Consider the following 9,683-nt stretch of genomic DNA (forward strand, 5'->3'; position numbering starts at 1 on the left):
CTTGGCCAGTAACGAAAGTGCTGAGAAAGAAGCAAGTGAACGGTCGGAGCTTCTCCTTGGTTCGCTGGTTCGGTTACGACAAAGAACACGACAGTTGGGTTCCGAGCAGCGACGTGGTCAAGATTGGGAAATGATGTCAGACATCTACGTCCACCTCCTCTCGAACGCCAGCATGGATAAGTTTCCTTCGAATAAACTCAATGCCTTCACGGTAGCTTTCGATACTCCCCTTCAACTCTCGGATCGCTATAAAGTCGGCCTGATGGATCTCAGCATAAGCAACGAGTTTTTAAATATCGTATACGAAAAGCAAGATGCAAAAATCGAGGTTTCTTTTGAGGACACGGTCGAAGCCGGGAGAACTTTTCGCGTCACCTCGGATCTCGAGAGGGATTTGGGAAAAGCCCTTTCGGAATTTAACGTTTCTTTCGTGTACAATAAATCGCGATACCACTTTGTATTACCCGAAGACGTGAAAGCCGCGGAATTGGACCCTCGGCTCGCACAGGCGCTCGACTCGTTACTGGCATCACGCGAATCAGGTCGTGCGGTGAAGCCTCTCAAAATGAGCGAGCGCGAAGCCACCTCAGTCTTATTGGAGCACGCTGTACCCGTTGCTTTCGGCGACGTCACTTTGAATTCGCAAACCACGTCCCTTCGTAACACACTCAACAAGTATTTCCAATCACACAAGGTGGAAGCAACGCCAGAATTCGCGGATAACGTCTACTCTCTGAAAACACCGAAAGAGTTCAACATTCCAGAACCCTTTTTAAAGCTGCTACAGTTCACACCCGTCGAAGGGCAAGAAGGAACTCTGCGCACCTCGCTCCCCGTAACGCGTCAATTTTCTTTCGTGATCAAGACGAAAATTCCTCGATCATTGCAAGTACATCTACCTCCCGGCTATTATGCTACGCCCCAAGCACTCCTGGATGCGGTAAACCAACGCGTTGGTGAACGCGTGCACTTCAGCTTCGATCGAGCTGAACAGAAATGTAAAATTCTGCTTTCCGAGGGAACCACCACATTGAGACTTTCCGAGTACCTGGCCGTGCTTTTGGGTTTCGAGTCGCGTGCTCTGTTCACAGGGGAGGAGGAGGAGGATGCCACGAGTTCAGTCGAGGTACTCCTGGAACCTCCATTTCACAACATAATCGTCTACACGGATATCGTAGAACCCACCTACGTGGGGAGCGCAAAAAAAAACGATATTAAAAATACTACCCTTTTATTACGAGAAAGACAAGCACGTCGTTACCTACACGTTAGATAACATCCAGTATTTTAACCTGTCTCAATTCGAAATTCCCTCAGTGACGATCGTTCTCGCAGACGAAACGGGAAGACGTTTACCGTTGCGATCTAAAGGTAGAACCAATCTAACGTTGCATTTCAAATATGTACCGTAAGTCTTCAAAAATAGTCCCTTGAAAAATTGAAAAATCCCTTCAAAAATAATCCCTTCAAAAATAATTGGAGCTGTTCAATAAGATAAATGGGAAGCCCGTCGTACCCTCCGTGAAACTGGGGGATAAAGTGAGGGTCCTACTTCACAGAAAAGGTTTTCATAAGAGCTCGGAAGGGAGTTGGTCGCCTCAGATTTTCACCGTCTCCCGCCTGAGAGACACCTCTCCTCCCGTCGTGCACCTGGAAGATTACCGGGGTAAGGAAGTGGACGGATCTTTCTACCCAGAGGAGGTACTCGTCGTAACCCGAGACGCCAATCAGCCTTGGCCAGTAACGAAAGTGCTGAGGAAGAAGCAAGTGAACGGTCAGAGCTTCTCCTTGGTTCGCTGGTTCGGTTACGACAAAGAACACGACAGTTGGGTTCCGAGCAGCGAAGTGGTCAAGATTGGGAAATGATGTCGGACATCTACGTCCACCTGCTCTCGAACGCCAGCATCGATAAGTTCCCCTCGAATAAACTCAACGCCTTCACGGTAGCTTTTGATAGTCCGCTTCAGCTCTCGAATCGGTATCAAGTCGGTCTGATGGATTTCAGCATAAGTAACGATTTTTTAAATATCGGGTACGAAAGGCAAGATGCGAAAATCGAGGTTTCTTTCGAGGACACGGTGGAAGCCGGCAGAACTTTTCGTGTCACCTCGGATCTCGAGAGGGATTTGGGAAAAGCCCTTTCGGAATTTGACGTTTCTTTCGCGTACAATAAATCGCGATACGACTTCGTCTTACCCGTGGACGTGAAAGCCGTGGAATTGGACCCTCGGCTCGCACAGGCGCTCGACGCCTCGCTAGCGTCCCGCGAAGCAGGTCGTGCGGTGAAACCTCCCAAATTGAGCGAACGCGAAGCCACCTCCATCTTATTGGAGCACGCCGCACCCGTCGCTTTCGGCGACGTCACTCTGAATTCGGAAACCACGTCCCTACGGAACACACTCAACAAGTATTTCCAGACGCACAAGCTGGACGCCTCGCTAGAATTCGCGGATAATGTGCACTCTCTGAAAACACCGAAAGGGTTGCACGTGGCGGAACCCTTTGTCAAGCTGCTACATCTCACACCCGTCGAGGGACACGAAGAAACGCTACGCGTCTCTCTCCCCGTAGCGCGCCAATTTTCTTTCACGATCAAGACGAAAATTCCTCGATCTTTGCAAGTACATGTGCCTCCCGGCTATTATGCGACGCCGCAAGCACTTCGAAATGCGATTAACCAGCGCGTAGGCGAACGGGCACGCTTCAGCTTCGACGGAATCGAACAGAAATGTAAAATTCGGCTTTCCGAGGGCACCTCCACCCTAAGACTTTCTGAGTACCTGGCCGTGCTTTTGGGCTTCGAATCGCGTACCGTGTTCACGGGGGATGAGGATGCCACGAGCTCAGTCGAGGTACTCCTGGAACCCACGTACGTGGGGAGCGGGAAAAAACCGATATTAAAAATACTACCCTTTTATTACGAGAAAGACAAGCACGTCGTCACCTACACGTTAGATAACATCCAGTATTTTAACTTGTCTCAATTCGAAATTCCCTCAGTGACGATCGTTCTCGCGGACGAAACGGGAAGACGTTTGCCGTTGCGGTCCAAAGGCAGAACCAATCTAACGTTGCATTTCAAATATGTACCGTAATTCCCCCAAAATAATTCCCGTGTACACGGGACCCCTTTTCCAACAAGGGGGCGGTGTGTTGAGCAACATATCCAAGTTTATCGTTCCCATCTGGCAGCAAATAAAACCGATCGCCAAGAGAACGTTGAAGCGCTTGGCTCGGAATTTGGCCGATGGCGAAGGAATATCGCGCGCAGTAAAAAAGACAGCCATAGCAACAGGGAGAGACGTGCTGGATTCCATGGAGGGCTCTGGAAACAACAACAATGGAAAGAAACGCCGCAAAAGACAACAAAAGGCGCCGACACACGACGCACCTGCAGATATCTTTGGTACGCCGTGAAGGTCACACATCCGCTGTGCGCGCTCCGTCCATCATGATGTCAACGAAAGCAAAAATACAGACGCAACGGTCACCGCATTGTCTTACGAGTGACGTGATGATATTCGAACCCCCTTCCATTCAATACGGCGTGGAAGATACTTCGTACCAACTTTTTTATCCGGTCAACGGGGTAAATAATTCCGTGATCGAGTTTTGTATTCAAAATTTGCAAAGGGCACACTTGGATCTCTACGGCAGTTTCGTGTCTTTGACCGTGCGCATTGTTCGCGACGACGGGGAAGAAATGGACGAGAAAGATGTCGTTTTCCCAATAAACCACCTGTTGAGCGGCATGTTTAAGACGGTCACCGTTTATGCGAACAACAAGCTCGTCAGTTCCAACGAGTTGTACGCCTACAGGAGTATTATGGACGTCGTGCTTCATTCCACGCCCATGGCTCAAGAAACAGTGCACGCGGCTGGACTCTATGTCGAGGACGACGAACATTTAAAGGACGATTACGACGTCTCTTCTCGCGGTCCGAAACAACGTTACGAAGCGACGAAGGGTGGAAAATACTTTAACCTGGTCGGACAGATCAATACCGACCTGTTTCAACAGCCGCGCCTGATGGTACCTGCCGTCGAAATTCGCGTCGTTTTCCTGTTAAACAACGACGAATTTAAACTCGTATCGGTCCCCAAAGACAAGAAAACGTACAATTACGAGGTGGACATTAAAGAAATGACGTTACACTTGAAAAAGGTGACGCTGGCACCTTCCCTATTTTTGGAATACGAGCGGCGGCTTCAGACCACGCCGGCCATCTACGTGTTACGCGGATTGGAAACCAAGGTGCGGAGCTTGAGTGCCGGGAGCTTGGACGCTCACTTTGAAAACGTTTACCCCGAAAGGGTACCTTCCAAATTATGCGTCGCCCTGCTCGCCATGTCCGACTTTCTCGGCGACATCCAATTGAACCCCTACAAATTCCGTCATTACGACCTGTCTCATTCGATGCTCTCCGTGGACGGCCAGCAAGTGCGAGCCGAGTACGACTTTCAGAACGACCTCGTCAAAATTCCCTACTTTAACTTCTTGCAAGAACTGGGAGAGAAACATTTCAAGTATAGCTACGAGCGATTTAAAACGAACGGGTTCCTTCAACTTGGACGTGGACAAGTGTTCTTCTCCTTCGCATTTGAACGAGTGGCGAAAAGGAAACGTTCGCCTGCAATTACGCTTCGCTAAAGCCCTTCCACACGCGGTCACCGTCCTCTTGATTTCCGAGTGTCCCAAGCTCATGTACGTCGACAAGGACCGTACGGTCACCTTCCCATAAGAAAAGATGTACGAGAGCGACATCTTGGAACTCGTGTCCCTGAACCCCCTCGCTTCCTCCATGCTGAGAGGCATTTGCGCTTCCGACGAAGCCTTCGTTTTACGCAAGCCCGGCTATTTAATCATCAATACCGAAGAGCGAAGAAGGCGCGGGCAGCACTGGGTGCTCTACCTGAAAAACTACGACGGGTCTGCCGTGTTTTTCGACAGCTACGGACTTCCCCCCATCGAAGCAAACCTTCGAAAGACTTTACCTGTAGTGGACGAGTATAACGACAAGTGTATTCAATCGCCTTTTTCGCCTTACTGCGGGCTTTTTTGTATCTACGTAGCCACGCGCATGTCGAAACGCTACAGCTTGAAAAGTTGTGTATCCATGTTTTCCTGTAACCTCGAAGAGAATGACAAAACAATAAAACGTCTCCTCGTGAGCGAACTCGTTTCGTAAAAAATAGTCTATTTATTTTTTCACGACATACACAAGACCCTTGCGAGACGATCTTCCAACGTGCTGACCCGACGCTCACCGCCATCGTCGCCGGTCTGCACCGTGACGTCGAGGGATGTGTGGAGAAGCCAGTAGCGACGGACGATAGGTCGGTTGAAACCCGCGTTGATGAGACACGGGTCGACTGTCTCTCCTCGTCTATACTTCTCCAGCAGCTCGAGCTTGTAATCTACGAAACGCTTCATTTTCTTTGCAATCTTCCCACTGATGGTGAACAGACGTAAGGGTATCGTCTTGAGAATCGAGCGAAAGTCTCCCTCGCAGCTATCGCCGTGAATATAATCGCGTAATCGCAGCAAGTCCCGATACATTCGTGTTTGCACAAAGGTGGCAAACCTCTGCTCGGGCGTCATCATGACTGAGACGGAATGAGAGTAGACAACCTTTTTTTTATTTCTCGTTACACATGAATTAGGCTCCAGCTTTGGTTTCGTAGCCGGGAAGGCAGCCCAAATACGGACGAAGGCTCGAGTCTAACCAATGGCTGGGGTTTCTCGACCAGAGTCCACCGCAGCGACAGGTAGTCAGTTGATCGCCGATTCGCAAAAAGAAGGTCTTTGGAGGAGGCTTGAAGGTTAGGACCAGGGGTAGATCTCCCGTCAGTAGCCATTCGTAATCTGCAACGAAAGGAGTGTGAGAAACGCGTGTTTTTTTAACTCAAACACACACATGTACAATCTTCTTCAGTCACAGAGTGACACTGATGGTCCATCTTCTCCATCTTCCTTCAATAGTCGAAGTCCTTCGCAACGTACGTCGAACGGTACCGTCCGACAGCCGAGAAACGGGCGAATCAATCGGTCCGTCCAATGCTTTTGCTCTGAAAAAATGTGAACGATTATAGAACGTATTAAAAAATAACGAGAGAGCGTACCTTTGGACCACAATCCACCACAATTGGTACAGAAGAAGCGGGCGCTGCCAATCTCCCGAAATATGTGAGGCGGGAAAAAACCGACTTCACGCGCAGCAAAAGTGTTGTACACTGGAAACGAAACTCTTCAAACATTTCGGCGATGATGATGTCATGGGTATTACTTACGAGGATCTACCAAGCTGATCATGATGGAATGACGATCGACCATTCGCTTCGACATTTATAGTAAAGCTTTGCCTCTCACTCTCTATGACGTCATTGAACGTGTTTGAACATGTTAAGACGTGTTTGAACATTTTGGACATGGGCGGCGAAGTCGCCCCTGGACACACTCGTTCCTCTCACCCTCTCTATGACGTCATTGAACGTGTCTGAACATGTTTGGACGTGTTTGGACGTGTTTAGACACAGGCGTCGAAGTCGTCCCTGGACACACTACTTCCTCTCTCCCTCTCTATGACGTCATTGAACGTGTCTGAACATGTTTGGACGTGTTTGGACGTGTTTAGACACAGGCGTCGAAGTCGTCCCTGGACACACTACTTCCTCTCTCCCTCTCTATGACGTCATTGAACGTGTCTGAACATGTTTGGACGTGTTTGGACGTGTTTAGACACAGGCGTCGAAGTCGTCCCTGGACACACTACTTCCTCTCTCCCTCTCTATGACGTCATTGAACGTGTCTGAACATGTTTGGACGTGTTTGGACGTGTTTAGACACAGGCGTCGAAGTCGTCCCTGGACACACTACTTCCTCTCTCCCTCTCTATGACGTCATTGAACGTGTCTGAACATGTTTGGACGTGTTTGGACGTGTTTAGACACAGGCGTCGAAGTCGTCCCTGGACACACTACTTCCTCTCTCCCTCTCTATGACGTCATTGAACGTGTCTGAACATGTTTGGACGTGTTTGAATATGTTGTAACGTGTGTAGACACGAACCCCGCAATACGAAAACCGTCAAGCAGTACGAATTAGACTGGTGGTTAGTGTGTCGCGCCCAGTGTAGAAGGATCCTGGGTTCGAATCCCACACTGGGTCTTCTTGTCGTCATGTACAAGTCGTCCCAGAGTGTTAGCTTGAAATTAGTGTAATGTTTTATTCAACGCCGATGGTATTATCATTGTCATATGCGACACCGCAAAAAGGCGCGAAAGACGGAAGGTGGGGTGGTCAAAGTACAGACGACACCGTCGCAATGCGAGGAGGAGGAGAGCGGTGTAGCGACTATAAAAGGTGCGCTGGTTCTACGACGATTGATCAACAGCCCACGAGGGGCATTCATCCACGACGTGAGTCGTTTCGTGGAACAAAATGTAAGTTGACCGTCTCTGCTGTGAGAGTGTATTCTATGTATGACATTGTTTTTCAGGAACCAATAGCCGCTGTCACCGCATGACACTGAACACAGGGACTCATCCCATCCTCTCTCATCATCAATCTCAAGCATTCCTCAACTGAAGGGAAAAGTGAGCATTGTTTCGTGAGGGGAAATCTCGTACTGATTTTGTTTGACCGCAGTGCCGCGCTGTCTCGTATGTCAGTACGACCCCATCGATGCCATGCTCGTGGCTGTAGAAAGAGAGCACGAAGCTAGAATAGAGAATCTCGGTAATAGCCCAGTCGTCCTTTCAGATGACGACGACGACGACGACAGAGTCAGTAGTCCGCCTTTCGTAATACCTGAAACGGACGACGACGAACCCCTAGATGGACATGACAATGCAGACGAATTGCTCATGTGGGAAGGGGATCAGTCGTATGCAGATTTCATTCCTCTGTCTGGTAGGGTTCGAGATGAATCACCAGATGCAAGCCCAGAATTTCAAAACGAAGCTGAGCCTGTCCAGGGTCGTAGAATCGTTGAATTGCGAGAACACGTCGTAGAGAATCATCCCTCCGTCACGGAGAGACGATTCCTTCCTTTTTTTGTCACAGATGAGGCATTTGACGGAACGGCTACTAGGTACACACTTCTCTGTTCCCCACACGACGACAACGTCGACGATTTGCGACTCTATGTACCGAGCATAGCTCCAGTAATCACGCGCGTCCTCGAAGCTTATCCCATGCCTTTCAAATTTTGTCTGTGCTCGAAAGCGCTCATGGTTAAGGACGGAGCCGATGGGTTGACTTCTCATCTCCTCCACGTGAACCTTCACTTGAGAGTGGTTCATAACCACCAAGAAATCGAAGGCACGATAAATGCTGCTATCGCAGAATCCTCGCAACGCGTAGAAAACTATGCGAGAGAAGGGTCTGGTTTCACCTCGAACGACGTCCAATGTATCGACTTGAAACTAACGCGCTTAAAACCGAAGCGGATTGGGTGCACGATCGAGCTTCCCGAAATGTTGAAGAGAAAAACAAAGACTCTCACAAACGTCAAACTCCCACCGAATCACGAAAACGAGTGTTTCAAGTATAGCGTGCTGGCACTCTTGCATCCGTTGAGGAACAACCCAAACGATTATGTCAGATACCACAAATACATGAATCCTTCGAATCCGGAGACGCGTGTAACGTACTGGCCGCCCTGCTTCCCAGTCACTTACGAAGACATTGCCCTGTGGGAGAGAAAAAACAAAATCTCCGTGTACATCTACGTGTTCGACGAGCAGACGAGTTCGATATCTACCGGGCGGATTCCCTGCACGCTCTATCAGGATAAAGTCCACCTGCTCGAGGTTAGGGAGCATTTCTATGGAATCAGAAAATTGAGCACTTTCATGGGACGAGGTGACTATTTTTATTGTGAGAAATGCACGAGCGGTTATAGGACGAGAGGGGCGTTGGAGCAGCACGAACGTTTGTGTCGAGACGTAAACGAAGTAATTCTCGAAATGCCAAAAGCGGGGGAGAGCGTCTCCTTCACCAAGATACAGTACATGCATCCCTACCCCTATTTTGCGGTGTTGGACACGGAAAGCATACTGGAAAAGGACGCGCTCGTTAAGGACGCCTCGAGTGTGCACAGGATGAGCTCGTATAGCATAGTGCTAGTGAGAAGTTGTGATGGGAAAATAATGAACGTAGATGGCTATTTGGGACCCAACGCGGCAGAAAAATGCTTGCTCTCGCTCAAGCGATTTAGCGAACAAATCGATAGGCTGAACCGTTTTCCCTCACCGTTGGTCATGAGTATGGAAGACCACTTTCGGCACGCGAGCGCTACGCACTGCGAATTTTGTGGAATCGAATTTAACCGACATACGCGACAGGTGTCGCATCACGACCACACCCGTTTCGTAGATCCCGGTTCCTCGAATTTTGTCGCGACGCTGTGTGATACGTGTAACCTTACGTGTCGTAACACCAAAGAACTCGTCGTGTGCGTGCACAAGCTGCAGTACGATTTGAGCTCCCTTCTCCGCCACATGCACGTTCTAAATCTGGGCGAACCGTGGATCTTAGCTTCGAGCTCGGAAAAGATAAGAGGGTTCAATATTGGAGATCTCTATTTCCGCGATACCACGCAGTTTTTCAACCTGTCCTTGTCGAACCTGGTGGAAACCCTTCTCGCCAGCGGTGGCGAGAGCGTGTTTCATTGTACCCG

Source organism: Ornithodoros turicata, chromosome 3, assembly GCF_037126465.1.
Source record: "Ornithodoros turicata isolate Travis chromosome 3, ASM3712646v1, whole genome shotgun sequence".
Classification (NCBI taxonomy): Eukaryota; Metazoa; Arthropoda; class Arachnida; order Ixodida; family Argasidae; genus Ornithodoros; species Ornithodoros turicata.